The sequence below is a fragment of the Haemaphysalis longicornis genome, unplaced genomic scaffold, assembly GCF_048455015.1.
Source record: "Haemaphysalis longicornis isolate Haplotype H1 unplaced genomic scaffold, Haemaphysalis longicornis Haplotype H1 scaffold_27, whole genome shotgun sequence".
Taxonomy (NCBI): domain Eukaryota; kingdom Metazoa; phylum Arthropoda; class Arachnida; order Ixodida; family Ixodidae; genus Haemaphysalis; species Haemaphysalis longicornis.
The window spans coordinates 4059437-4086364 of NW_027526325.1; the positions used below are offsets into that span (position 1 = coordinate 4059437).

Here is a 26928-nt window from a genome sequence, read left to right on the forward strand (position 1 = left end):
CCTCATGGGGTAGAGATGTAAAGATGATGGCGTTGAAAAACACGCAGGGAAAGGTGAAAAAAGGGTGACAAACTTTGCAACAAATGTGTGAGCTTTCCGCTGCGAGTAAAATAGTAATACCTGGCACAGATGACGTTGATGGCTGAATCGAACGATTGCGCTAGTTCATTTAGTGTGCTCAAAGCGCCTTTCAGAGCCTCTTTAAATTATTTTAAATTTACCGCGTTTCACTGGTCCAGGCCAGGTGTCTCGATTTCAACGGTGCCGTACGGCGGACACGCCCGTGTATCTAGGCGTCCTACTTCAGCGTTTATAGAACCACGTTGCCCTACTGCACGTGTGTTCCAAGCACAATGTGGGACCTATCTAGTGGAACCTTTCGTAACTGTTGCCGCTTGTTTTCTTAAAATGCCGCCAGAACCTCTAGTGGAGCGGGCGGCAGCAGGCGACAGCGGAGTGAAGTTTTGCCTGCAGTTGCTAAAGTATTCAAAGTTGCAAAAATCAAGCATGTATGATTTTTGATAAATGAACACTGCATATATAACTTCTGCAATAATTTGTTCTCCTATATTTGCGTAATGTTTTCTTTTTCTTCAACAACGTGTAAAAGTATTAACATTACATCGGAATTAGACGGGTAGATTTAGCTTTGAGTATGTCAGACTATAGATAGCACAGGCCTTGTATTACTTTGGCCGGGTGGCTATGTCTCTGTTGATCTATTGCAGGAGTGTCATGATTGTTGTGTCACACCAGTGTCATTTAGGGACCATTGTTTAGTATCTTTCAGTCTTGGTAGGGAGAAGCAAAACGTGAATTTTAATTAGAACATCTGGAAAATGAACAATAAGAGTTTGCAAGACGAAGATTTTATGCTTGCGGTGAGTAAAAATAATAAGCTATTAGCAGATATTACTAACTGCGCCCATAATTGGGAACGTTTCAAGCAAGAAATATAAATGACTGCATTAGAAAGGTGGAGTGCTATGAAGCACTCAGAACGCATTAAAGAGGAACGTCTCCGTAGTACCGTTACATCGCTTATTCACAAAGAATGTCAGACACATGGGGCACAGAAATAGGAGATTAGGAAGCTGAAAGTGCAGCTCGAGGTAATTGATCAGGATAAGTACCACGGCGCCCTAATAAGGGCAAGAGCGGAAAGACTGCTGATAGGTGAGGCACCTACCAAGACAGCCCTAGGCACTGAAAAGAGGTATGCCAGTAGAAAAGAAATAACTGAAATCGAAAGGGACAGTGTGGTGTTAACCGATCGTGCTGAAATTGCACACGTGTTTAAAGAGCATTATGACGCATTGTTTTCATTGATGCGATTCGGAAAATTTTAAACGCGAATTCATGGATTTGCTGCCGAGGCTAGATGATAAAACCATGACTAATCTCGAAGCGCCCATTACCGTTGGTGATGTTAGTTAGGCCATTGAAAAATTAAGGCCTGGAAGGACGCCAGGTCCAGACGCCTTAGGAGCAGCCTTTTATAAAGCTTTCAAGTGTGAGCTGGGCCCAGTGTTGTGTCCCCTTTTCACTGAGGCGTACAAGAAGGAAGTGCTTCCACCATCCTCCACTCTTTCTCACACTGTACTCATTCCTAAAACTGATGATAGACTGAAACTCAGAAAGGTCACGGCGTATTGCCCCATTTGCCTCACTCACGTGGATTATAAAATACTAATGAAAATATTTGCAAGACGATTGCAGTTAGTAGTTTAACATATAATTGGAACCCATCAAACGTGTGGCATAAAGGGCCGTCCAATTACAACAAATATCCAGGTAGCCAGATGTATCTTAGAGTGTTGTGATAAATTGGATCAATCGGTATCAATGGCACAGATAGATTTAGAGGAGGCCTTTGACAAGGTATCACATGAAATAATGATGAAAATTCTTGAACACGTGAATGAAGGAAGAATAATTACCGAAGGAGCACGTATGGCGTACAAGGAGTGCAGCACAAGTATTTATAGTGAACAAATCTGTCAGCACTCCCATCAGAGTGAGGCTCTCGGTTAGACAAGGCTGCCCCCTTTCATCTTTGCTCTTTTCCATTTACATTGAATCGTTTTGTGCCAGCATCACCCACAGCCGTATGATTCCGGGCTTTGCTTTGCAAGCTTGTGAAGTGCGCGTACTTGTTTACGCCTATGATATCGCTTTGTTCTGCACGGATACAAGTAGCATAAATGAGAGTATTGATATTTTGAAAAGATTTTGTAAATATAGCGGTAGTAGCGTTAACTGGGATAAGTGCCTTGGTTTTTGTCATGGTAAATGGCAATCGAAGCCCAGCGTATTTGTAATAATAAACTGGGTAGTCACGCCCACAAAATAGTTAGGCGTCCGCTTGAAAATTATCGGGATAGTGACCCGTACTGGCGGAGGCAAGCAGTCGAGATGCGGGACAAGGCCAAAAAGTTGGGGGGAAAACAACTATCCGTTTTTGCACGTGCTGCTGTTTGTAATTTGTTTTTCGTATCGAGATTGTTGCACGTGATGCACGTATTACACTGCGGGCAGGCCAATTTACAAAGATTGCACCGTGTGTACGCCGTGTTTTTATGGGGTTCCACATGGAAGCGAACGAGTCGGACAAACCTGTTTCGTCGTGTCCGCTCCGGTGGAGTTTTTTTGGAGCACATATTCTTGCGCCAAGTATTAAACCGTTTCCTTTTTCTGCAAGATTTACGCTACCTTTTTTGCGAACAGTGTGTCAGGTTCGTTTGAGTGCAGCACTGCCCGAATTGGTTGTTTCCTTGTGTTTATAGTGGTGCAATCCATGGCTACCTACGGGAAGTTGTGGATTCCACAAGGTTTTTTTGTGGCCGCTTCACCTTCGAATATTTATCTCGTGTGCAGAGGATTGATTGATTGTTGGGTTTAAAGCGGCGACGCAACGCAGGCGATGAGGCGCGCCGTAGTGGAGTACTCCGGGTTAATTTTGAACACGTGGGGTTCGTTATCGTGCGCCGAAAGCTCGTGCACACGGGCGTTTTTGCTTTCCGCCTCCACCAGAAAAGCGGCCGCCCGGCCGCATGTGCCGAGGAACAATTTGTATAGGGATCTCGTGGATACGGTGTTGCCGATCCCACTGTACAGGTCCCTATACCGTGTGGGGCTGGGACAAGATGTTCTTCGGTGTGTGAAAATAATGCTAGCTCCTGGCTATATTAGATCGTTTGTCTTTAAATTGAATGTGGGTGTACTACCTGTGAAAACCTGGATGATTGAGAAAGTCGATTTGTGCCTTAAGGCCCTGAATACTTCCCATGCAAAAACCAGAGACCCTCGGGCACGTGTTCATAGATTGTTGGGACGGGGTCTTCCTATGGGACGTGTTACAGCGTACATTAAAGAAAGATCTTCCTGTGGATAGTTACGGAATTCGGTTTTTAGCCATAGAAAATGAAGGGGGTGTTCCATACGACTTCAGAATGTTACTGGCTCTACAAGGTATATGGAAGGCTCGCAAGGCCCGTCGGTACAATGATGTCGATACGAGGCAAGGGAGGGAATATTTTTGTGAAAATGTCCGCTACATAGTAGAGGTGTTGAAAGCCGAGCCTAGTCCACCCGAGTTGCTGACTGTGCTGCAAAGTGTGGCGAGACTGCCGCCTGGCGGTAGTCTCTGGCGAGACTACCGCCAGAGACTACCGCTTTTGACAATATACACTAGAGAGGATTCTTGCGCTAGCTTCTATGTGGCTTAGATTAAGACCGTCTGTGTCGTAATAGACCGCCATTATACATTGCGCTCGCCTTAGTTGCATCATTGGCTTGGTTTAAAACGTTTTAGTTACCGCAAATTTAAACAAAGTGCCACAGAAACGCGAAGAATAGTATGCAATTATGTAAGTGGACAATAAAAACGGGCTGTTTTAAAACTAAGAAAAAAGGAAGTAAAGCGTATTTTTGCCAGAACGGTTATGACTGCTGTTCTGCAGTCCAAAGTTTCAGTCACGAACAAGGTTAAGATTTGAGGAGAAAGTCATTAGAGATTCTGATTTTATTAATTTTACCCTTATTGCAATTAGCAAGTTGCTTGAAGAGTTTGGAAAGTTTCTTGAGCGTACCTATTAAAACGTAGCATTGGTGGTGAAGTGGTGCACGAACCGCCAACTAGTTTACAAGAAAAAAAAACGTGGCGTTAAACACTCATGCACGATGGCAAGATAGGACGCATACAAGCGCCCGCATCTGTCGTATCCCCGTAGTCGTATCTTGTCTTCGTTGAAGTACGTTTTAATTCTTCTTTTCGTCGGCTACAAATTTTGCGGCGCCATATTACCCCCTCAGTCATGCGTCCTTCGACTGCGGCATGAGCAACGTCAGGTGCAATCACGCACTGCCGGCTGTTTCACCGAACCCGGCTACCACAGAACAAGGAGGATTTCGGCTTTCATTTAGCCCGTAAACATGTTAATGCGTAGTCAAGAAAGCAAATTCCGAAAACCGCTTAAGAAGCCAACCGTCATGCCAAGCCCAAGCCAAAATGGAGGTCTTCCCAATACCCCGCCGCTCCCCCCCCCCCCGACGATATTCATTACAAGGCGCAGTTTTCTGTCTAGTATACTTACCAAGAAACTATAAGGCTGAATAGAGTCACAGACAAACACATACAGAGAGGCCGAAATTTCTGGGTTTAAAAGGCCCAAGAAACTCTATCGTCTTTAAAAAAAGTGCAAGGTGTTCCGAACGGTAGCGCGCTGTCGGGTCTTCTCGAGGTAATATTTCTGGTGCCGTGAAACCCTGGAGAAGACCGGCATCGTGTCCTGATCCATGGACAAGCTCCGCCGTCAGAGAGGCGTTCCACGTGGAGGCGTCGCGAGGCTGCTCAAGGCAGCCCCCGAGCTCTACGAAAACCCCTCGCCGTCTCCGATTGACCTACAAGAGGCCATAGACCAGCTGGGAAGTAAAGAAAGCTAAACTAAAGAACTTGATGACAAGATCGGGGAAGCACACGAAGGCGATGAGTTTGACCAGGCGTTTGCCGACGCGACAGAATACCAGGAAAACATATGCCATGCGATCAGTCGGCTGCGCTCAGCCTTGATTAGTCGGCTGCGCTCAGCGTCCGGCGTGAGTGTTTCCGGTGGAGGCAATGCAGGGGAACCACAACGCGTTCAACCACACAGGATGGTGGTCGAAGGCGTTCGCCCTGCAGTTAATTCGAACCCGCCTCGCTGTCGTATATCGACATTGCGGGTTATCCTGCCGACGCTGGAAGTGCCCCACTTTTCTGGCGAGCCACGCAGATGGCATAGCTTTTGGGACATTTTTGAGGCGACCATTCATAGCCACCCGGACCTACCCGACATAAAGAAGTTCAGGTATTAGGTCTTACATTACCAGAGCCGCAAAACGGCACGTTGAATGAATTCGCTTAAACGACGCCAATTACCGCAAGGCTCTGAAGATCCTCAGCGACCAGTTTGGACACACAGAAATTTTCGTGGACGACCACGTGGATAGCCTACCCGCCATCACACCAATTCTATCCTCGACGCAAGTGGCACGCCTCCGAGACCTCTACGAGCATGTACTATTGAGGACTAGCTGTCTCGAGAGCCTTGGCGTTCCAGCTTCCGAGTACGCGGTGATCCTGAACCGAGCCCTCAGGCGCTCGTTACCTGTAGACCTGGCGATTTTCTACTGTCAGCGCATGAAGGAGACCGCCAACGACAACGTTGGGCCAAAGTCTCGAGAAGAGCAGGTCAAGGCTGTCATGGTGTTCGTGAAGGCTCAGGTGGAGAGCAGGGCGGAAAGTATAGCTTTTCATTTCATTTCATTTCATTTCATTTATTAGGCCCTTAAGGGCCCGAAGGCATTACATAAGGGGGGAAGATATATATAGGGAAGACAACAAAAAAGAAAGAACAACAAAAACAAAAATAGTGACTCACATGCATCACTCAGCACAACTAACAACAACAAAACAAAAAAGCAGATCAGATAAAACTAATACCAAATTACCAAATACACACGTTGAGTTATAAGACATAAAGGAACCGAAAAAGTAAAGACAAGCAAGAGCAATTGTGCAGGTTCAACTATTAAGGATCTATATTATGAATAAGCATTGATGTTCGGAGAGGTGATAATGGTCGTAGAATTTTTTTCGAAAAGGTGCGTGGTCAGTACATGATACTATATTGTCGGGTAGCGAATTCCAAAGGGTTATTGCATTTTGAAAGAATGAGCTTGTGAATGCCGATTTTCGACCGCGTAAGTGTGCTATTAGCTGGGTTTGATTTAGGCGCGCTGTCGTGCGGTCGATCTAACTCTGACTCGAAGATGCCTTCAATCCCGCAGCCGCCTAGAACAATCCTCTCCTCACTTGACGTCCGCCTTGGCCTTGTCAGCAGGCTCTGCATCGGGTTCAGCAAATTTGTCGCCGGGAGGAAAACTGACGTCCTACCGGTGAGGTAGTCGGGCCACAAGGCAAGGAACTGCCGGGCCGTCACAACAGTGGCGGAAAAGCGACGGCACCTTTCAAGAAACCGCTGCTGTTTTAGATGCGGGAGGCGATAGCACGTGTCGCGCAGCTTGAAGCTGTTGTACTAAACATTTCTACAAATAAGGGTGCTGGACCAGACCGCATGACGTTGAGGTCACCTAAAGAAAACATAGATATCCTGTGCACTACCCTATGTAATATTTTCAATCATTCTCTGCATGCTTCTACGTACCCATGTTTTTTAAAAATAGCTAGGGTAGCACCGACCTACAAAGACGGAGGCCCCGCTGACTCATGTAGTTATCGGCGAATATACGTGCTAAGGGTCCTTAACAATCTATATGAGAAAATTCTTGCCGCCCGAATACAGAAATTTCTAGATAAATACCACATAATGTGCCCACAACAGCACGGTTTTTGTTCCGAATACTCAACATCAACCCTGGTGCTGTCTTTAACACAAGCAATTACCTCGGCCATAAACAATAACAAACTGGTGGCTGTTGTGTACCTAAACTTAAAAAAAGAATTCGACACCATAGACCACTCCATTCTCTCAGGCAAATTGAAGCATTACGAATTTAGAGGTATATCTTTTGACCTATTGTTAAGTTATTTTCATGACTGGTACCAGATAGTTTGCGATAACAATGTATGTTCGTTGCAGCAGCCTGTAGAAACTGGAGTTCCGCACGGCCCTTATTCTTCTCTTTGTATATAAACGATCTGCCATTATCCGTACATTGCTCAGACTTTTTGATGTACGCTGATGACACAGCTATAATTATTACAGGTAACAATATTGAGGATATTGAATCTAAAACAAACTTAAAGTTATCAAGAATTTCCAAAAGGTTTTGTTCCAACAAACTAACAATTAATACCAATAAAACTAAATACACAATTTTGCATTCTCCTAACAAGACCGTAAACATTAACTCCAACAAAATAGCTATCAACAACCACTCTCTTCTTCATGCAACCTCTTACAAGTACCGTGGAGTTTATTTCAATAACCACTTAATTTAAACTGGCAAAACCACGTAACGGAAGTTTGTACTAGGTTGGCGTCCGGATGTTATGTTTGCTGCAGGCCCGCAACTACTTCGATAATACTTCGATTTTATGAATATTATACTTCGCATTCATCCACTCTCACATTACATATTCCATTGAATCTTGGGGATGGATTTATAAGAGTTACCTAGAACCTATTCGAAAAAAACAGAAACGATCTCTAAAAACAGTAACATACTCTAAGCATGATCATCCGAGTAAACCACTGTTTAACGATATGCAAATTTTACCTTTTGATGCATTGCGTAAAGCAAAGACAGCCAGCTGTGTAAATAACATTACACGACGCAATACCTTTTTCGATGCATCCTTGTTTTACACTACTTCTCGGCCCACAAGAAATGCTGTGGCTGGTAATTTCAATCTGCCCCCACAAACAACGCGTACGGAGAATGTCAGTTGCTGTTTATAGGAGCAAAAATATGGAGCAGCTTGCCACCTGAAATAAAGAAAGCCCAAAATTTTAACACTTCTATAAAAAATTTTTATATAAGCGGAATGATGCCAGCTAACTTTGCAAATTTTGTTTCCTGGCATGTCGTGTTGTGGTCAAAGAAATGTCTTACCTGTTGGATGGTTATTTGGTTTGTGCATTCTTTAAAATCTGTGGCGCTGTTCTGGATCGTGAATGTTGTTGTGGCCTAGCATTGAATGTTTGTATTTGCATTGTATTTGGAAATACCGATATTGGTATTGTTTGGCTACTTAAGTGCTTCTTAGTTGTTTTTTTAATGTTAATATGTACACTTTAGTGATTTGCCTGCGTTGGTGCACCGCTGGACACGATCGCGATTATAAATTTTATTGTTGTGGGGCACGAAGATTGCATGTTAAAAAATGCTTGTACTAGTGCTGTACAACAGCCTGTGTTTTGGAGTGTTAGTTTTTTTCTGCAGCAGAAAACCTGGATCACTGTATACAATTTCTTTTTGGACCCAGGACTAGCCATTTGCTACATGTCCAAACAGTCTATTGATCCTTTGTATTGTATGATTTGACAAATAAAAGAAATGAAAATGCAATGAATCTGCCGCACTATCGCGAAACTTAAGCGTGATAGGAAATTTACAAAACTTTAGTTTTGTAAATTACCCTAACAAGTTTGAGACTTGTTCGAGACGGCACGTACCCGTCCTTTGCCACCTTTGGGAGCGATTTGGGACTACCTGCCAGGCTGCTTCTCGCCGTGATAGAGACGCCAATCGCGAACAACTTGCAGAACGTGACTGTAACGTGACGACCGCTCCTGCCAGCAACATTCGCTCCTCGTCGGTGCTGCTCCAAACTGCCACAGTGTGGACATACGGATGGTGCGATCGGCCGGTGTTGGTCCGGCTACTCCTCGACACTGGAAGCCAGCGAACCTTCGTGTGAGGTGATCTATGTCGTCATCTGGCGCTACCTGGTTCTGACATGGAGGGCTTTGTCGTGTTTACATTTGGAAGCACGCACCGCCCGAGATCGTACCGGCGCGGGAAGGTGGCGATCACTTTACACAGCCGCTTCCATTCAAGTCCCGTCACCCTCGATGCTCTTGAGGTGCCAGAGGCCTATAGATGAACTGAAGCAATACTATAGATAGATGATAGAGGCCTATCATATATAGAGGCCTATAGATGATCCGCCCTTAAAAACAGACCTCGTAAATCTGCTTCGCGACCGCAATTTACTCGTTGCCGATGAACCCGAGGAAGGGCACACACAAACGCCGATTATAAGCGTGTTAGTGGGCTCGGACAACTACTGGAAACACGTGGGCGTGCGTATCGAGCACTTCAGTGACAGCCTTTGCGCCGTTGATAGTGTTCGGCTGGGTTCTTCAAAGACAGTACTCAAGTACCAATTACACCCTGGTGAGGAGCAGCAGCACCAGGGCCTTGCTTTTGGCCAGCGTTGAAAGACAAGGCGAAAGTTGCCTGGGTGCGGGACCGAGCGATCCCCCAGAAATGATGGGGTTGTACGTCAGAGGGATAACTGACCGGCCTCAGAAGACTGAAGCCGAATGCCACGCTGCATTAGTGAAGTTTCGGAGTGGACTCCAGAAATAGGACGGTCAGAATGTAGTGCCGCTTATGATCGAAACGCCAGGCCTTACGTCCAGTACTAACCTGGTTGTAGCCAAGGGAAGACTTTGACGGCAGCTACAAGGCTGTGAACAACACCCCAATCTTCTGGGAGAGTACGACGAAGCCATCGGTGGGTACTTCAACCAACATAACTCGGAGCGAGTTCTGCAACCCACGGTAACTGGGGACATAGTTTATCCACTCCCTAATCATAGAGTCGTCGTTGCCTTATTGCCTCGTCTTCGATGCCTCTTCGCACGAGAAGGACCAGCCATCACTCAGCGACGTGCTGGGCAAAGGAGTTACGATTGAGCTCGAGCTGCTGAAGTTGACGACCTTGTCATCGGCGCGCGTTCAGAAAAAAAAGCACTAGAGCTGTACGAGGCAGACAGCATCATTATACAGCCAGCATGGAGCTTCGGATGTGGTGCTGAAACTTCAGCATACTGAAAGACCGTTACACCGCGGACTTTGTTTCTCTTGGGAACTTTGGAGAAAGCGGGCCAACTATGAAGATACTTGGGTTAGACTTGGATTACATGACGGACCACGTAATCCTTACAACTCAAATCGTGCCTTTTTACATTTTAAAGCATTCCTAGGAAGAGATGGCGTGCAGTGCTACCACGAGAGTCTCCCGCGTTGCGGACAGTGAATCAGATGCGCCATTCAGCGGCTCTGTCTTTTGGAATCGACCGTGGCCGCGGGAGGATGTTGATTCTCCATCGCGGGAAAGTCGGCGTGGGCGGACACGTGGGGGAAGATGAGAAAGAAGTGCGCGGTGTTTGCCTCGCGCTCGTGCTTGATCGTAAATTTTTGTTGTTGTAATCCTTATTTCAAAGACAAGGCCATGCAGCCACAATAAGAGAAGATGGGGAAGAGATGGAGAGGAGTAGCCGAGTAGCACAAATAAAGGGTCCTTGAATGCCTTAGACCAGATCACTGCCGTCAGCAGAGCCAGGCTAGGGTAGGGATAATGTGAGTGCAGTGAAGTCAACTACTGCGACCGGGGTAGGCCCCGGTTTACACTAATCTCGAGAGACCACTTTCTAGGCCGAACACCCTTAGAATTAGCAACCGGTTTAGCAACCGCATTAGCAACCGATCTTCGAAAGGGGTTTCGTTTTGGGAAGAATCACGTGACAAAGCGTTGACTAGTATTGGGCGGTACAAGGAAAATGCGGCGCAGTGCCAAAGTATGTGGTTGAGGGTGGCGAACACTGTCGTTTTACAGCAGGGGCAGTAAGGAGGTGGAGATTTTGCCGTGAGAATTCATTTTCTCATGATGTGTGGTGTGAGGGCTGCGTTAGAAATAGTTTTGTTTATGAAGATTTATGAACATCGGAGTAGCCACAGCCAGGTAGCCAGGGGGAGTGACGGACACAAGGCGTACCATCCGAGCATGGCGTGCGCGGTAAAGTTGAAGGCGAGGGTCAAGACAGGGGCGCGACGCGTCGTCGTCCAGGGGAGGGGTACTAGGGAGACACTCCCTTGCTGCATCGTGTGCAGCCTGGTTACCCCCATCCGAGCCCGTGTGACCCGGCACCCATGCCAATTGGGCAGTGGTCCAATTGCGAGCCAAAATGGCGATCACGTGTTGGATTTCGTGAATAGTTGGGAGATCAATGAAGGGCTTGCGGAGTTCTTAAAGTGCCTGATGGGAGTCCGTGAGGATCCCGAAACGTGGAGGGGGCGGCGTTGCAATACCATAGTTCAGGTGATACAATGCGCTGAGGATGCTCTGAAGTTCTGCTTCCAAGGGAGACGAGTGGTGTCCTGGCCGAATGAAAGAGCCGTCCAGGTCCGGATGAGCTGGGCAGCGCCAGGCCAGAGCCATATGGGAAGGCGAAAGGCTTGCGTTCGTGTAAACGTGGACTTTACCTGGCAATTTTGACGCAACACGCGCTGAAGGGCTTTCTCACAGGCAACTAGTCGGGTACGAGGGATACCAGTTCGCTGATGGGCCACTGTGACAGGCGGGAGTGACCCAGGGGGTGGCGGGGGTGAGGCCGAGGGAAGTGTGGGAAGAATGCGCAAGTCCCAGGCGGAGAGTGCAGCCTCCTGTGGCGTTAATGTCCGCCGAAGGTCATGTTGTCCGAGAGTTTCCGCAAGAAGCTCTTCCATGGGAGGCATAGGAGCAGCCCGTTCAAGAGCATCGATGCGGGTATGCCTGGAAAGTCCAGTGATGGTGCGGAGCATGGCCCGATAAAGGACTGCTAGATGTTTCTTATGAGTCGAGGATAGGCTGTACGTCGGAGCGCCATAGGTGAGACGACCAACCACTACCTCCCGACACAGCGTGAGGCACGCCGATTGGTGAGCACCGCCAAACGTGTTTGAGAGGCGAGAACTTAAGTGGAGAATTGGCTTCCACTTTTTCCTCAGATGACTCATTCACTGTCGAGCGCTGTTGTGGCTGGAGAGAGGAATGCCGAGCAAGCGAATATGACCACAGTGGGAGAAAAGTGTTGTGTCGCCGATGTAGATGGTGTGATGCATACTAGTGGGTGGTTGGTGCTGAGCGTGGACCAGGAGAAATTCAGTCTTCTCGAGTGCTTACTCAAGGCCGAGAGGTGGAAGAGTAGTGGAAAGGCTGTTCATCGCCGCCTGCAATTCTGTGGCCATGTCTTCCGTGCAGTCGTAGTCGGCGGCCTCAACCCATACTGTGAGGTCGTCAGCATCGATTGCAAAACGAGCTGCAGTGTCCTGCTCTAGGTTGCGGGCGACGCGTGCCATGGCCAAATTGAAAAGTACGGGTCCCAGGACAGAACCCTGTGAAACAAACCTATCTAGATAAAAGGTCCTGGGGCTCCATCCTGGATGCGTGCTGTGGAGCCGAATCGGTCGATTTTCTAAAAAATTCCTAATCCAATTTTGGGTCCTTTGGCTTGGGAAGGCTATAGCGAGCACTTCAAGGATCGCTGCCTCACTAACATTGTCAAAGGCTTTTCGCACATGGAAAGTGAGGACATAATCTGGAGAAAATCTGGATAATAAAATCTGGAAATAATCTGGTAATAAAAGGGGAATACATTCCGAACGGTAGCGCGGCGTCGGATATTCTCGAATTTATAATAACTTCACTTATCCCAAGGAATCTGATCACCTGGTGCTGTCGTAATCTAATATGCTACACAATCAAATAATAGATGAAGTGAACAAATGCCATATTTTTCTTAAATTCAGTTTGAATAGTAACTATTAGCTCTTCAAAAAACTAAAAGATGCGATTCCTAAACTGTGGGTGAGTTGAAACGCCTAAAAAATTGCATGATATGCTCCAAACCATGTAAAAGAATTTCTAATAAATATGTTAAAAGCAGATGCCAACACAAAATTACTTGGTATGTATATTATGTTCTAATAAACTGCTGCTAAGGTCGCCTGTTTTGCATGAATGGTGTATGCCTTTCTTTTTACGGCAGCCCTTGAACTTTTACACGCACATTTTTCATTTAGCGCTAAATATTCAGTCACCTAAAAACGTTTACGCTGTGTTTAAAAATTTTGTAAACACACTATTCTTCAAAATTGCAGATATAAAAATTTCGAGCTTATGCATCAAACTGATCTAGGAAAGCACGACGCGTACACACGTACAAGTGCGTGACATCCTGAGTTAACACCACCAGATAAATGGTGCACAAAGAAGAAAGTCCCAGGGTTTTTTTCTGAATAAATATACAACTACGATTGTAATGAGGTGGTCTTTTCATTTATCATTAAAATGACACCCAAAAATATCTTCTCATTGTTTTGTTTTCACAAGCCTTGATTTTAAAATAAAGACTATAAGCAAGAACAAAAACAAGTTTTGTTTGTGCCGTGTATTCAATTAAACGAATAGTTTGGAGGGGCTACAAATATCAACGTCGGTTCAGGGATAGTGACTGCATGGCACGCTGAGGACAGATTATGTAGACACTAAATGATGCACTGCGTCGGTGCCCTCAAAGTTATTGATTCACTTGGGTGTTCCGGCCAAATTACAGGGGAGTACTGCCTTGGTGCACCAACATTTACCTAACGTACACCACTCACGACCGCAAGCCGGCACAGTTTGCTGATCCGTACCGCTAACACTTTTATTTTATCTGGGCAATAAGCACCTTTCGCCCATCGTTCCAACAAAATTCTCACCAAGCAGATAACATCTGCAATGTCTGAACGTGCTTCCCAAGCCCACAATCTATTCAAATTCCAATTAACACTGCATACAGCAAGGATTTGTATTCTCAAAATTTTAATATCAGTGATATTCAGTGAATGAATACAGATAAAAGATATTTGCTTCGTTTACCCGGTAATATTTGAAAGGACCCCCTTCGAGAGTAAATGGTTCCCAAGCCCGAAACTGCTCGATGAAGCAATACCGATCCGCAAAGAAAGAAGTCACCAGTTTATTCCGGGAAAAGGAGACGGAACGAACAAAGAAAGTAGCATAGGAGGCAGTATTACGTGAGTAGAGCAAGCGTGCCCGTAAAGCGCTAAAAGAGAACATTCGGCGACTAAAGCACTGCTTGTGAAGAAAGTAACGTCATGGAGCTGTACAGTCACGATGACGTCTTCAGTCAGTTGTGCCGACATCGGGTGAAGAGCGTTTACCGCGGACGCTGGTTGCTCCGCGGACGCTGGTCATGGTTGTGGCTTGCCGCGCCCCCTTGATCCTGTCGCCGCCCGCGGCCGTAGCATCTATGGAGGGTTCGCCGGTGCGCACTCCCCTTAGCGCTCACACGAGAGCCGCTTTCCCGCGCCATCAGGTTCTTTTGCGGATGTGCCGGATTCATGCGCCCTTCGCCCTCTGTGTTCGCAGCACTCTCACTATGCACCATCACCCGCACGTGCGGGACACATGGCACGTAGGTGCTCATGGGCCCACACATTGCGTGAATATAGTGTTGAACGGAGTGAGGGTTTCTGCGGGTTGTGAGGTTGATCTTAGTGACGGCATACGTTGTCAAATGTGTATGCCACTCGCTCACACTATTAAAAAATATATTTTTCTCACTCGCTCACTCTCACTTACGCTCGCCAGTCGCCTTCTTCACTCGCAATCACTGGAGCTCACGCTCACCGCTCGTCGTCACCACTCGCATTCATTTGCGCTCACACTCACCACTCTTCCCCACCACTCGTACTCACTTGCACTGACCACTCGCGCGCTAGCGCACGTCCTCGCTCTCACCTCTCTTTGTCACAACCATGACTCTCCATGAGTCGTAAACCGGAATAGCGTCAGAGCGTCAATGCGTCAGAAGTCCATCCAAATTACATGCCTAAATCCGCTCGCCACAACAGAGTTGCTTCTACGTCGCCCCGTAGCAGATGCGCAGTGGCGACGTTTTCCGAAGTGAAAAGCAACCGCGCCAATAACAACGATCACCGCTAGCAGCTCGTGCAATCAGAAGACAGCGAATACAAGCGCAATAGCGGTGCTCACCGCGGTGCGCCGGGCCCATCAGGCGAGCAGCGCGAGTACATTCGCGAGCGTAAAGCAAGGCTGAGGGCTCGCAAGTGAGACTCACCACTGGCGAGTGGTGAGTGCTTTGACACTAACGAGTTGTGAGAGGGGATCATGACGATTAGTGCTCGCACAAGAGAGTGGTGATCCGGGATCGCTGGTAGTCGGCTCGTACTCCCTCTGCACTCGCCCTCGCCATTCAAAAACGATGGAGAGATTCCCTCACAACTCACTTATGAGTGGTGAGAGGGGTGGTTAAGGAGGGTCCTCGTCAGTGAGGTTGCTAACTAAGGGTGGGGTCCTCAAGAATAATCTTTACCCCCTGGAGATATTTATCAACTGTAGAAGTCCTCATAAATAGGTGTTATCACTTTCCGAAATCATAATACAGGCATACAGTTCGGCGGCATCGACCCCTTGTTCTTGCGCTAAGCAGCACAAAGCTATAGCCACTGAACCACGGCTGCAGGCGCGTTATGACTTCAGTGTATCAAGCATGCCCGTGCCGTAAATGCGGCTGAAGTGCTAACGGTACCAAATAGCCAAAATGTTCAACCTTTCGACTGTTACTGATTTTCACTGTTTAAATACAATTTGTTTTCTTTCACATTGCTGCCACAATGCCTAGACCTATAAATATGAATAAACGTATATTGTGAGCGCTCACTCGTACATCAGTGGACTACCACAGATTCATTATGGAAGTACCTCTGGCCGTGCAGTTTACAGTTTAACCGGTGTGATTCATCTACCACCTGCCCACAAAAAATACAATCATCATTTGTAGATAATAATTAATGACAAGTCACTGGGGTGTGGAGTCACAGTCTTGCAAGTAAAAGGTGGAACTTTTCTGTCTGCAGCCTCCCCGAGAGAAGCGTCCCGTCTCCTTACAATGTGTATATATATATATATATATATATATATATATATATATATATATATATATATATATATAAATATATATATATATATATATATATATATATATATATATATATATATATATATGCATATATATAAAATATTATATATATACATATATATATATTTATATATATTGTAGGGACGCAGCCCCTAGGTGCGCCCGCGGAGGATGATTACACTGCAGTGAGTGCCGGTCGACCACCGATAGTGGCTTCAGTGCGTCATGTGCCCGTGCGCGCGTGTGAGATGAACAGTGAGCCGCAACGAACAAATGTAGTGCAACACAACCCGGAGCATGCGCACAACCAACAGAGTGGCTTAAAAGCGGCGCTCACAGGAGCAGCTGGACAGTGCGCACCAGGGGACACGCGAGAGCAGCAGCGGCCGCGGGCGGCGGCGAGCCACGACCATGACGCCCGGACCGCGAGGAGCAACCAGCGTCCGCAGCGGACGCTCTTCACCCGACGTCGGCACAAGTGACTGAAGACGTCGTCGTGAGTGTACAGCACCATGCGGTACCTTTCTGGACAAGCAGGGTTTCAAGCACCGCAATGTTTTCTTTACGCATTTTCGGCGCTTGCTTGCTGTGATCTCTTTTTATTGCCTCCGAAACTGCTTTGTATGTTTTTTCCTGTTTTGGTTTTCCCGGAATAAACCGGTGATTTGTTCTCATGCGGATCGGCGTTACTTTGTCGGGCAGATTCGGGCTCGCGAACCCTTTACGCTCGACGCGGGATTCATCGAGCGTAAATGGTTCGGGGATCCTTCGGGGGATATAAATAAATTTATCTCTCTATCTCTCTCCCTCTATATACATATATATAAATATATATATAAATATATATGTATATATATATATATATATATATATATATATATATATATATATATATATATATATATATATATATATATATATATATAGCAAATCAGAATACGAAATGAGGGGCTCGTTGAAATAAGACAGAAATAGGGGTTGGCAGTACAGAAAACCTTGGAAACCAAATGGGAGAATATAGTAGGTCATATCTGCAGATAAAGAATGTCGAAAGAAGGACAGTGGAGAAAAAATGCCCGCCAGGTGGGATCCGAACCCACTACCTCCAGAATACTGGTCTGGTGTGATAATCACTACGCTACGGGCAGGGCTAGTTTTCCTCTCCACTTTCTAGGGTATTTATGTATTTATTTAACCCTTATTTTCTGTCTTATTTCAACGAGTCTCTCATTTCCTATTCTTATATGCTACATGCATAGCGAGGGCCTCTGCTCTGGCAGTCTTCGTGCCATACGGATCTTAAGAGGGTTCAATGCTGGTCCACCACTCTCGATATGTCGTAGACTTTCGAGTCACGGATCGGGGGTCGAAAGGAAGGTCCCCTTCACCCCGAGAAGTCGGAGTCGGAGTGGCGCTATCTACCACCCCCCAAGCACAGGAAAAAATTACACTGACATAAATACCCCTTAAAGTGGAGGGGAAAAGTAGCCCCGTCGGTAGCGTAGTAGTTATTGCACTAGACCGGTATTCTGGGGGTCGTGGGTTCGGATCCCACCTGGCGGGCACTTTTTTCGCCACTTTCTTTCGAAATTCTTTATCTGTTTCAATGACCTACCATATCCTTCCCTTTGCTTTTCCAGGTTTTCTTGACTGCCAACCCTTATTTTCTGTCTTATTTCAACGTGTCCCTTATTTCCTATTCTGATTTGCTACATGCATAACGAGGGTCTCTGTTCTGGCAGTCTTGGTGCCATAGGGAGGTTATGAGGGTTCAACGCTGGCCGACCACTCTCAAAATGTCGTAGACACTCGAGTCACGGCCGGGGGGTTTACAAGAAGGTCCCTTTCACCCCGAGAAGTCGGTGTCGGAGTGGCGCTGGCTACCACCCCCAAGCACAGGAAAAAATTACATTGACATAAATACCCTAGAAAGTGGAGGGGAAAACTAGCCCCGCTGGTAGCCTGGGGGTTATCACACCAGACCGGTATTCTGCAGTTCATGGGTTCAGATCCCATCTGGCGGGCATTTTTTCTGCACGTTTTCTTTCCAAAATATTTCTTTGTTTCAATGATCTACCATATCCTCCTCTTTGCTATAAAACGTTTTCTTGACTGCCAACCCTTATTTTCTGTTTTATTTCAAAGGGTCCCTCATTTCCTATTCTGATTCGCTACATGCATATTGAGGGCCTCTGTTCTGGCAGTCTTGGTGCCATAGGGAAGTTAAGAGAGTTGAACGTGGCCGACCACTCTCAAAATGTTGTAGACTGTCGAGTCACGTCGGAGAGGTTAAAAAGAAGGTCCCCTTCACCCCGAGAAGTCGGCGTCAGAGTGGAGCTGGCTACATTCCCACGCACAGCAAAAAAATTTTATTGACATCAATAATAAACACCCAAGAAAGTGGAGGGGAAAACTAGCCCCGCTGGTACCGTAGTGGTTATCGCACCAGACCGGTATTCTGCAGGTGGTGGGTTCAGATCCAAACCTGGCGGTAATTTTTTCTCCACTTTCTTTCTTTCCAAATTCTTTATCGGTTTCAATGACCTACCATGTCCTCCCCTTTGCTTTCCTAGGTTTTCTTGTCGGCCAACGCTTATTTTCTCTCTTTTTTCAATGAGTCCCTCATTTCCTATTCTGATTCTCTACATGCCTAGCGAAGGCCTCGGTTATGGCAGTCTTGGTGCCATAGGGAGCATGAGAGGGTTCAACGGTGGTCGACCACTCTAGACATGTCATAGACACTCGAGTAGAAGCCAGGGGGTTAAAAAGAGGATCCCCTTCACACCGAGTGGTCGGAGTGGGAGTGGAGCTGGCTACCAACCCCGAGCACACAAAAAAATTACATTGACATAAATACTCCCTAAAGTGGAGGGGAAAAGTAGCCCCGCCAGTAGCGTAGTGGTTATCGCAACAGACCGGTATTCTGGAGGTCGTGGGTTTGGATACCACCTGGCGGGCATTTTTTTCTCAACTTTCTTTCTTTCCAAATTCTTTATCTGTTTCAATGACCTACCATATCCTCCCCTGTGCTTTCCGAGGTTTTCTTGACTGCCAAAGCCTATGTTCTCTCTTTTAAGTGCGAATGCACTTTATAAGCGACCCTGAATTCCGTTGACCGCTGTCCGTTCACATAGCAAGCAGCTGCGGGTGCGCGCGCTCCTCGTCTTCCTTGGCAACGGGGGGAGATGGCACATACCCAGTGGGAAATTGGCCAGGAATCTTCTCGTCTTCCTTGGCAACGGGGAGAGATGGGCGCGCGCTGCCTGGCCGCTGACATGGCACATACCCACGTGGGGGATTGGCCACGAATCGGGCGTGAGAAGGGCTAATGCACCCGCTTAAAGGAGTACTGACACGGAATTTCAAACCGAGATCCGCTCTACCAATCAAGTACAACGACAACACAAATAGGTGTCTGTGAATAAATGCATCTTTCTTTCTTTGTAGTTGTGTGTGTGTGTGTGTGTGATCTCTCTTTCGCGAACATTACCGAACCGCGCAAATTCAACTCCTGCATTCGCAATTTCACATTCTTCCCCTCGGGGAAATGCGGGGAATTTTTTTTCAACAAGTCCCTCATTCCCTATTCTGATTCGCTACATGCATAGCGAAGGCGTCTGTTCTGGCAGTCTTGGTGCCATAGGGAGCTCAGGAGGGTTCAACGCTGGTCGAAAACTCTAGACATGTCATAGACACTCGAGTCAAGGACAGGGGGTTAAAAAGAAGGTCGCCTTCACCCCGAGTGGTCGGAGTGGGAGTGGAGCTGGCTACCAACCCCGAGCACAGGAAAAAATTACATTGACATAAATACTCACTAAAGTGGAGGGGAAAAGTAGCCCCGCGGTTAGCGTAGTTGTTATCGCACCAGGCCGGTATTCTGGAGGTCGTGGGTTTGGATACCACCTGGCGGGCATTTTTTTCTCCACTTTCTTTCTTTCCGAATTCTTTATCGGTTTCAATGACCTACCATAACCTCCGCTTTGCTTTCCTAGGTTTTCTTGTCGGCCAACGCTTATTTTCTCTCTTTTTTCAACGGGGCCCTCATTTCCTATTCTCATTCGCTACATACAGAGCGAGGGCCTCTGTTCTGTTGGTCTTGGTGCCATAGAGAGGTTAAGAGGGTTCAATGCTGGCTGACCACTCTCAAAATGTCGTAGACTCTCGAGTTACGGCCGCGAGGTCAAAAACAAGGTCCCCTTCACCCCGAGAAGTGGGAGTCGGAGTGGCGCTGGCTACCACCCCCAAGCACAGGAAAAAATAACAATGACATAAATACCCGAGAAAGTGGAGGGGAAACTAGCCCCGCCGGTAACGCAGTGGTCATCGCACTATACCGGTATTCTGGAGGTCGTGGGTTCGAATCCCACCTTGAGGGAATTTTTTCTCCACCTTTGCTTTCCAAAATATTTGTCTGTTTCAATACCCTACCATATCTTCTCCTTTGCTTTACGACGTTTTCTTGACTACCAACCCTTATTTGCTGTCTTATTTCAACGGGTCCCTTATTTTCTATTCTGATTCGGTACATGCATAGCGAAGGCCTCTGTTCTGGCAGTCTTGCTGCCATAGGGGGGTTGAGAGGGTTCAACGCTGGCCGACCACTCTCAAAAAGTCGTAGACTCTCGAGGCACGCCCGGGAGGTTAAAAAGACGGTCCCCTTCACCCCGAGAAGTCGGAGTCAGAGTTGCGCTGGCTACCACCCCCAAGCACAGGAAGAAATTACATTGACATAAATACCCCAGAAAGTGGAGGGGAAAACTAGCCCCGCTGGTAGCGTAGTGTTTATCACAGCAGACCGGTATTGTGCAGGTGGTTTGTTCGGATCCCACCTGGCGGGCATTTTTTCTCCACCATATCTTTCCAAATTATTTCACTGTTTCAATGACCTACCATATCCATCATTTGCTTTACGGCGTTTTCTTGATTGCCAACCCTTATTTTCTGTCTTATTTCAACTTGTCCCTTATTTCCTATTCTGATTCGCTACATGCATAGCGAGGGTCTCTGTGCTGGCAGTCTTGGTGCCATAGGGAGGTTAAGAGGGTTCAACGCTGGCCGACCTCTCTCAAAATGTCGTAGACTCTCGAGTCACGGCGGGGAGGGTAAAAAGAAGGTCCCTTTCACCCCGAGAAGTCGAAGTCAGAGTGGCGCTGCCTACTACCCCAGGCACAGGCAAAAATTACATTGACATAAATACCCCAGAAAGTGGAGGGGAAAACTAGCCCCGCTGGTAGCGTAGTGGTTACCGCACCAGAGCGGTATTCTGCAGGTCGTGGGTTGGGATCCCACCTGGCGGGCATGTTTCCTCTACCATATCTTTCCAAAATATTTCACTGTTTCAATGACTTACCATATCCATCCTCTGCTTTACGACGTTTTGTTGACTGCCAACCCTTATTTTCTGTCTTATTTCAACGGGTCCCACATTTCCTATTCTTATTTGCTACATGCGGAGCGAGGGCCTCTGTTCTGGCTGTCTTGTGCCATATGGAGATTAAGAGGGTTCAATGCTGGCCGACCACTCTCAAAATGCGTAGACAGTCGAATCACAGCCGGGGGGTTAAAAAGAAGGTCCCCTTCACCCCGAAAAGTCGGAGTCGGAGCGGCACTGGCTACCACCCCCAAGCACAGGAAAAAATTACATTGACATAAATACCCCAGAAAATGGAGGGGAAAACTATCCCCGCTGGTAGCGTAGTGGTCATCGTACCAGACCAGTATTCCGCAGGTCGTGCGTTCTGATCCCACCTGGCAGGCATTTTTTCTCCACCTTTTCTTTCCAATTATTTGTCTGTTTCAATGACCTACCATATCCTCCCCTTTGCTTTACGACGTTTTCTTGACTGCCAACCCTTATTTTTGGTCTTATTAATGGGTGCCTCAATTCCTATTCTGATTAGCTACATGCATAGCAAGGGCCTCTGTACTGGCAGTCTTGGCGCCATAGGGAGGTAAGAGGGTACAGCGCTGGTCGACCACTCTCAAAATGTCGTAGAGTCTCGAGTCACGGCCGGGGGGTTAAAAAAAAGGTCCGCTCCACCCCGAGAAGTCGGAGTCGGAGTGGCGCTGGCTACCACCCCCAAGCACAGGAAAAATTACATTGACATAAATACCCAAGAAAGTGGAGGGGAAAACTAGCCCCGCTGGTAGCGTAGTGGTTATCGCAGCAGAACGGTATTCTGGAGGTGGTGGGTTAAGATCCCACCTGGCGGGAATTTTTTCTCCACTTTCTGTCTTTCCAAATTCTTTATCGATTTCAATAACCTACCATAACCTCCCCTTTGCTTTCCTAGGCTTTCTTGTCGGCCAACGCTTATTTTCTCTGTTTTTTCAATGAGTCCCTCATTTCCTATTCTCATTCTCTACATGCATAGCGAAGGCCTCTGTTCTGGCAGTCTTGGTGCCATAGGGAGCATTAGAGGGTTCAACGCTGGTCGACCACTCTAGACATGTCATAGACACTCGAGTCAAAGCCAGGGGGTTAAAAAGAAGGTCTCCTTCACCCCGAGTGGTCGGAGTGGGAGTGGAGCGGGCTACCAACCCCGAGCACAGAAAAAATTACATTGACATAAATACTCCCTAAAGTGGAGGGGAAAAGTAGCCCCGCCGGTAGCGTAGTGGTTTTCACACCAGACCGGTATTCTGGAGGTCGTGGGTTTGGATACCACCTCGCGGACATTTTTTTCTCCACTTTCTTTCTTTCCAAATTCTTTATCTGTTTCCATGACCTACCATATCCTCCCCTATGCTTTCGGAGGTTTTCTTGACTGCCAACGCTTATTTTCTCATTTTTTAACGAGTCCCTCATTCCCTATTCTGATTCGCTACATGCGTAGCGAAGGCATCTGTTCTGGCAGTCTTGGTGCCATAGGGAGCTTAGGAGGGTTCAACGCTGGTCGACCACTCTAGACATGTCATAGACACTGGAGTCAAGGACAGGGGGTTAAAAAGAACGTCCCCTTCACCCCGAGTGGTCGGAGTGGGAGTGGAGCTGGCTACCAACCCCGAGAACAAGAAAAAATTACATTGACATAAATACTCCCTAAAGTGGAGGGGAAAAGTAGCCCCGCCGGTAGCGTAGTGGTTATCGCACCAGACCGGTATTCTGGAGGTCGTGGGTTTGGATACCATCTGGCGGGCATTTTTTTCTCCACTTTCTTGCTTTCCAAATTCTTTATCGGTTTCAATGACCTACCATAACCTCCCCTTTGCTTTCCTAGGTTTTTTTGTCGGCCAACGCTTATTTTCTCTCTTTTTTCAATGGGTAGAAAGTGGAGGGGAAAACTAGCCCTGCTGGTCGCGTAAAGGTTATCGCACCAGACCGATATTCTGCAGGTCTTGGGTTCGGATTCCACCTGGCGGGCATTTTTTTCTCAACTTTCTTTCTTTCCAAATTCTTTATCTGTTTCAATGACCTACCATATCCTCCCCTGTGCTTTCCGAGGTTTTCTTGACTGCCGAAGCCTATTTTCTCTCTTTTAAGTGCGAATGCACTTTATAAGCGACCCTGAATTCCGTTGACCGCTGTCCGTTCACATAGCAAGCAGCTGCGGGTGCGCGCGCTCCTCGTCTTCCTTGGCAACGGGGGGAGATGGCACATACCCAGTGGGAAATTGGCCAGGAATCTTCTCGTCTTCCTTGGCACTGGGAGAGATGGGCGCGCGCTGCCTGGCCGCTGACATGGCACATACCCACGTGGGGGATTGGCCACGAATCGGGCGTGAGAAGGGCTAATGCACCCGCTTAAAGGAGTACTGACACGGAATTTCAAACCGAGATCCGCTCTACCAATCAAGTACAACGACAACACAAATAGGTGTCTGTGAATAAATGCATCTTTCTTTCTTTGTAGTTGTGTGTGTGTGTGTGTGTGATCTCTCTTTCGCGAACATTACAGAACCGCGCAAATTCAACTCCTGCATTCGCAATTTCACATTCTTCCCCTCGGGGAAATGCGGGGAATTTTTTTTCAACAAGTCCCTCATTCCTTATTCTGATTCGCTACATGCATAGCGAAGGCGTCTGTTCTGGCAGTCTTGGTGCCATAGGGAGCTCAGGAGGGTTCAACGCTGGTCGAAAACTCTAGACATGTCATAGACACTCGAGTCAAGCACAGGGGGTTAAAAAGAAGGTCGCCTTCACCCCGAGTGGTCGGAGTGGGAGTGGAGCTGGCTACCAACCCCGAGCACAGGAAAAAATTACATTGACATAAATACTCACTAAAGTGGAGGGGAAAAGTAGCCCCGCCGTTAGCATAGTGGTTATCGCACCAGGCCGGTATTCTGGAGGTCGTGGGTTTGGATACCACCTGGCGGGCATTTTTTTCTCCACTTTCTTTCTTTCCGAATTCTTTATCGGTTTCAATGACCTACCATAACCTCCGCTTTGCTTTCCTAGGTTTTCTTGTCGGCCAACGCTTATTTTCTCTCTTTTTTTAACGGGCCCTCATTTCCTATTCTCATTCGCTACATACAGAGCGAGGGCCTCTGTTCTGTTAGTCTTGGTGCCATAGAGAGGTTAAGAGGGTTCAATGCTGGCTGACCACTCTCAAAATGTCGTAGACTCTCGAGTTACGGCCGCGAGGTCAAAAACAAGGTCCCCTTCACCCCGAGAAGTGGGAGTCGGAGTGGCGCTGGCTACCACCCCCAAGCACAGGAAAAAATAACAATGACATAAATACCCGAGAAAGTGGAGGGGAAACTAGCCCCGCCGGTAACGCAGTGGTCATCGCACTATACCGGTATTCCGGAGGTCGTGGGTTCGAATCCCACCTGGAGGGAATTTTTTCTCCACCTTTGCTTTCCAAAATATTTGTCTGTTTCAATACCCTACCATATCTTCTCCTTTGCTTTACGACGTTTTCTTGACTGCCAACCCTTATTTTATGCTGTATTTCAACGCGTCCCTGATTGCTATTCTAAATCGCTACATGCATAGCGAGGGCCTCTGTTCTGGCAGTCTTGGTGCCATAGGGAGGTTAAGAGGGTTCAACGCTGGCCGACCACTCTCAAAATGTCGTAGACACTCGAGTCACGGCCGGGGGGTTTAAAAGAAGGTCCCGTTCACCCCGAGAAGTCGGTGTCGGAGTGGCGCTGGCTACCACCCCCAAGCACAGGAAAAAATTACATTGACATAAATACCCCAGAAAGTGGAGGGGCAAACTAGCCCCGCTGATTGCGTAGTGGTCATCGCACCACATCGGTATTCTGCAGGTCGTGGGTTCGGATCCAAGCTGGCGGGCATTTTTTCTCCACCTTTTCTTTCCAAATTATTTGTCTGTTTCAATGACCTACCATATCCTCCCCTTTGCTTTACGACTTTTTCTTGACTGCCAACCCTTATTTTCTGTCCTATTTCAACGGGTCCCTTATTTCCTATTCTGATTCGCTACATGCATAGCGAGGGCCACTGTTCTGGCAGCCTTGGTGCCATAGGGAGGTTAAGAGTGTTCAACGCTGGCCGACCACTCTCAAAATGTAGTAGACACTCGAGTCACGGTAGGCGGGTTTAAAAGAAGGTCCCCTTCACCCCGAGAAGTCGGTGTCGGAGGGGCGCTGGCTACCACCCCCAAGCACAGGACAAAAATTACATTGACATAAATACCCTAGAAAGTGGAGGGGAAAACTAGCCCCACTGGTAGCCTAGTGGTTATCACACCAGACCGGTATTCTGCAGGTCTTGGGTTCGGATCCCACCTGGCGGGCATTTTTTTTCCACGTTTTCTTTCCAAAATATTTCTTTGTTTCAATGATCTACCATATCCTCCCCTTTGCTTTAAAACGTTTTCTTGACTGCCAACCCTTTTTTTCTGTCTTATTTCAAAGGGTCCCTCATTTCCTATTCTGATTCGCTACATGCATATCGAGGGCTTCTGTTCTGGCAGTCTTGGTGTCACAGGGAAGTTAAGAGAGTTGAACGTGGCCGACCACTCTCAAAATGTTGTAGAGTCTCGAGTCATGGCCGGGAGGTTAAAAAGAAGGTCCCCTTCACCCCGAGAAGTAGGCGTCGGAGTGGAGCTGGCTACATTCCCACGCACAGGAAAAAATTACATCGACATAAATAATAAACACCCAAGAAAGTGGAGGGGAAAACTAGCCCCGCTGGTAGCGTAGTGGTTATCGCAGCAGACTGGTATTCTGCAGGTGGTGGGTTCAGATCCAACCTGGCGGGAATTTTTTCTCCACTTTCTGTCTTTCCAAATTCTTTATCGTTTTCAATGACCTACCATAACCTCCCCTTTGCTTTCCTAGGTTTTCTTGTCGGCCAACGCTTATTTTCTCTCTTTTTTCAATGCGTCCCTCATTTCCTATTCTGATTCTCTACATGCATAGCGAAGGCCTCTGTTCTGGCAGTATTGGTGCCATAGGGAGCATTAGAGGGTTCAACGCTGGTCGACCACTCTAGACATGTCATAGACACTCGAGTCAAAGCCAGGGGGTTAAAAAGAAGGTCCCCTTCACCCCGAGTGGTCGGAGTGGGAGTAGAGCTGGCTACCAACCCCGAGGACAGAAAAAAATTACATTGACATAAATACTCCCTAAAGTGGAGGGGAAAAGTAGCCACGCCGATAGCGTAGTGGTTATCGCAGCAGACCGGTATTCTGGAGGTCGTGGGTTTGGATACCACCTGGCGGACATTTTTTTCTCCACTTTCTTTCTTTCCAAATTTTTTATCTGTTTCAATGACCTACCATATCCTCCCCTGTGCTTTCCGAGGTTTTCTTGACTGCCAACGCTTATTTTCTCTCTTTTTTTAACGAGTCCCTCATTCCCTATTCTGATTCGCTACATGCGTAGCGAAGGCGTCTGTTCTGGCAGTCTTGGTGCCATAGGGAGCTTAGGAGGGTTCAACGCTGGTCGACCACTCTAGACATGTCATAGACACTCGAGTCAAGGACAGGGGGTTAAAAAGAAGGTCCCCTTCA

At 47.3% G+C, this 26928-nt stretch overlaps 1 long non-coding RNA gene across 1 annotated transcript in view; it reads left to right on the forward strand.

Annotated features, from left to right (window-relative positions):
- LOC144172914 (uncharacterized) overlaps positions 1-13281 on the forward strand; it is a 302963-nt gene extending 289682 nt beyond the window's left edge. Inside the window, exon 5 of the long non-coding RNA XR_013323129.1 lies at positions 13156-13281. This is a non-coding gene — a long non-coding RNA (uncharacterized LOC144172914). The remainder of the gene's footprint in view (positions 1-13155) is intronic.
- The last annotated feature ends 13647 nt before the right edge of the window (positions 13282-26928 follow it).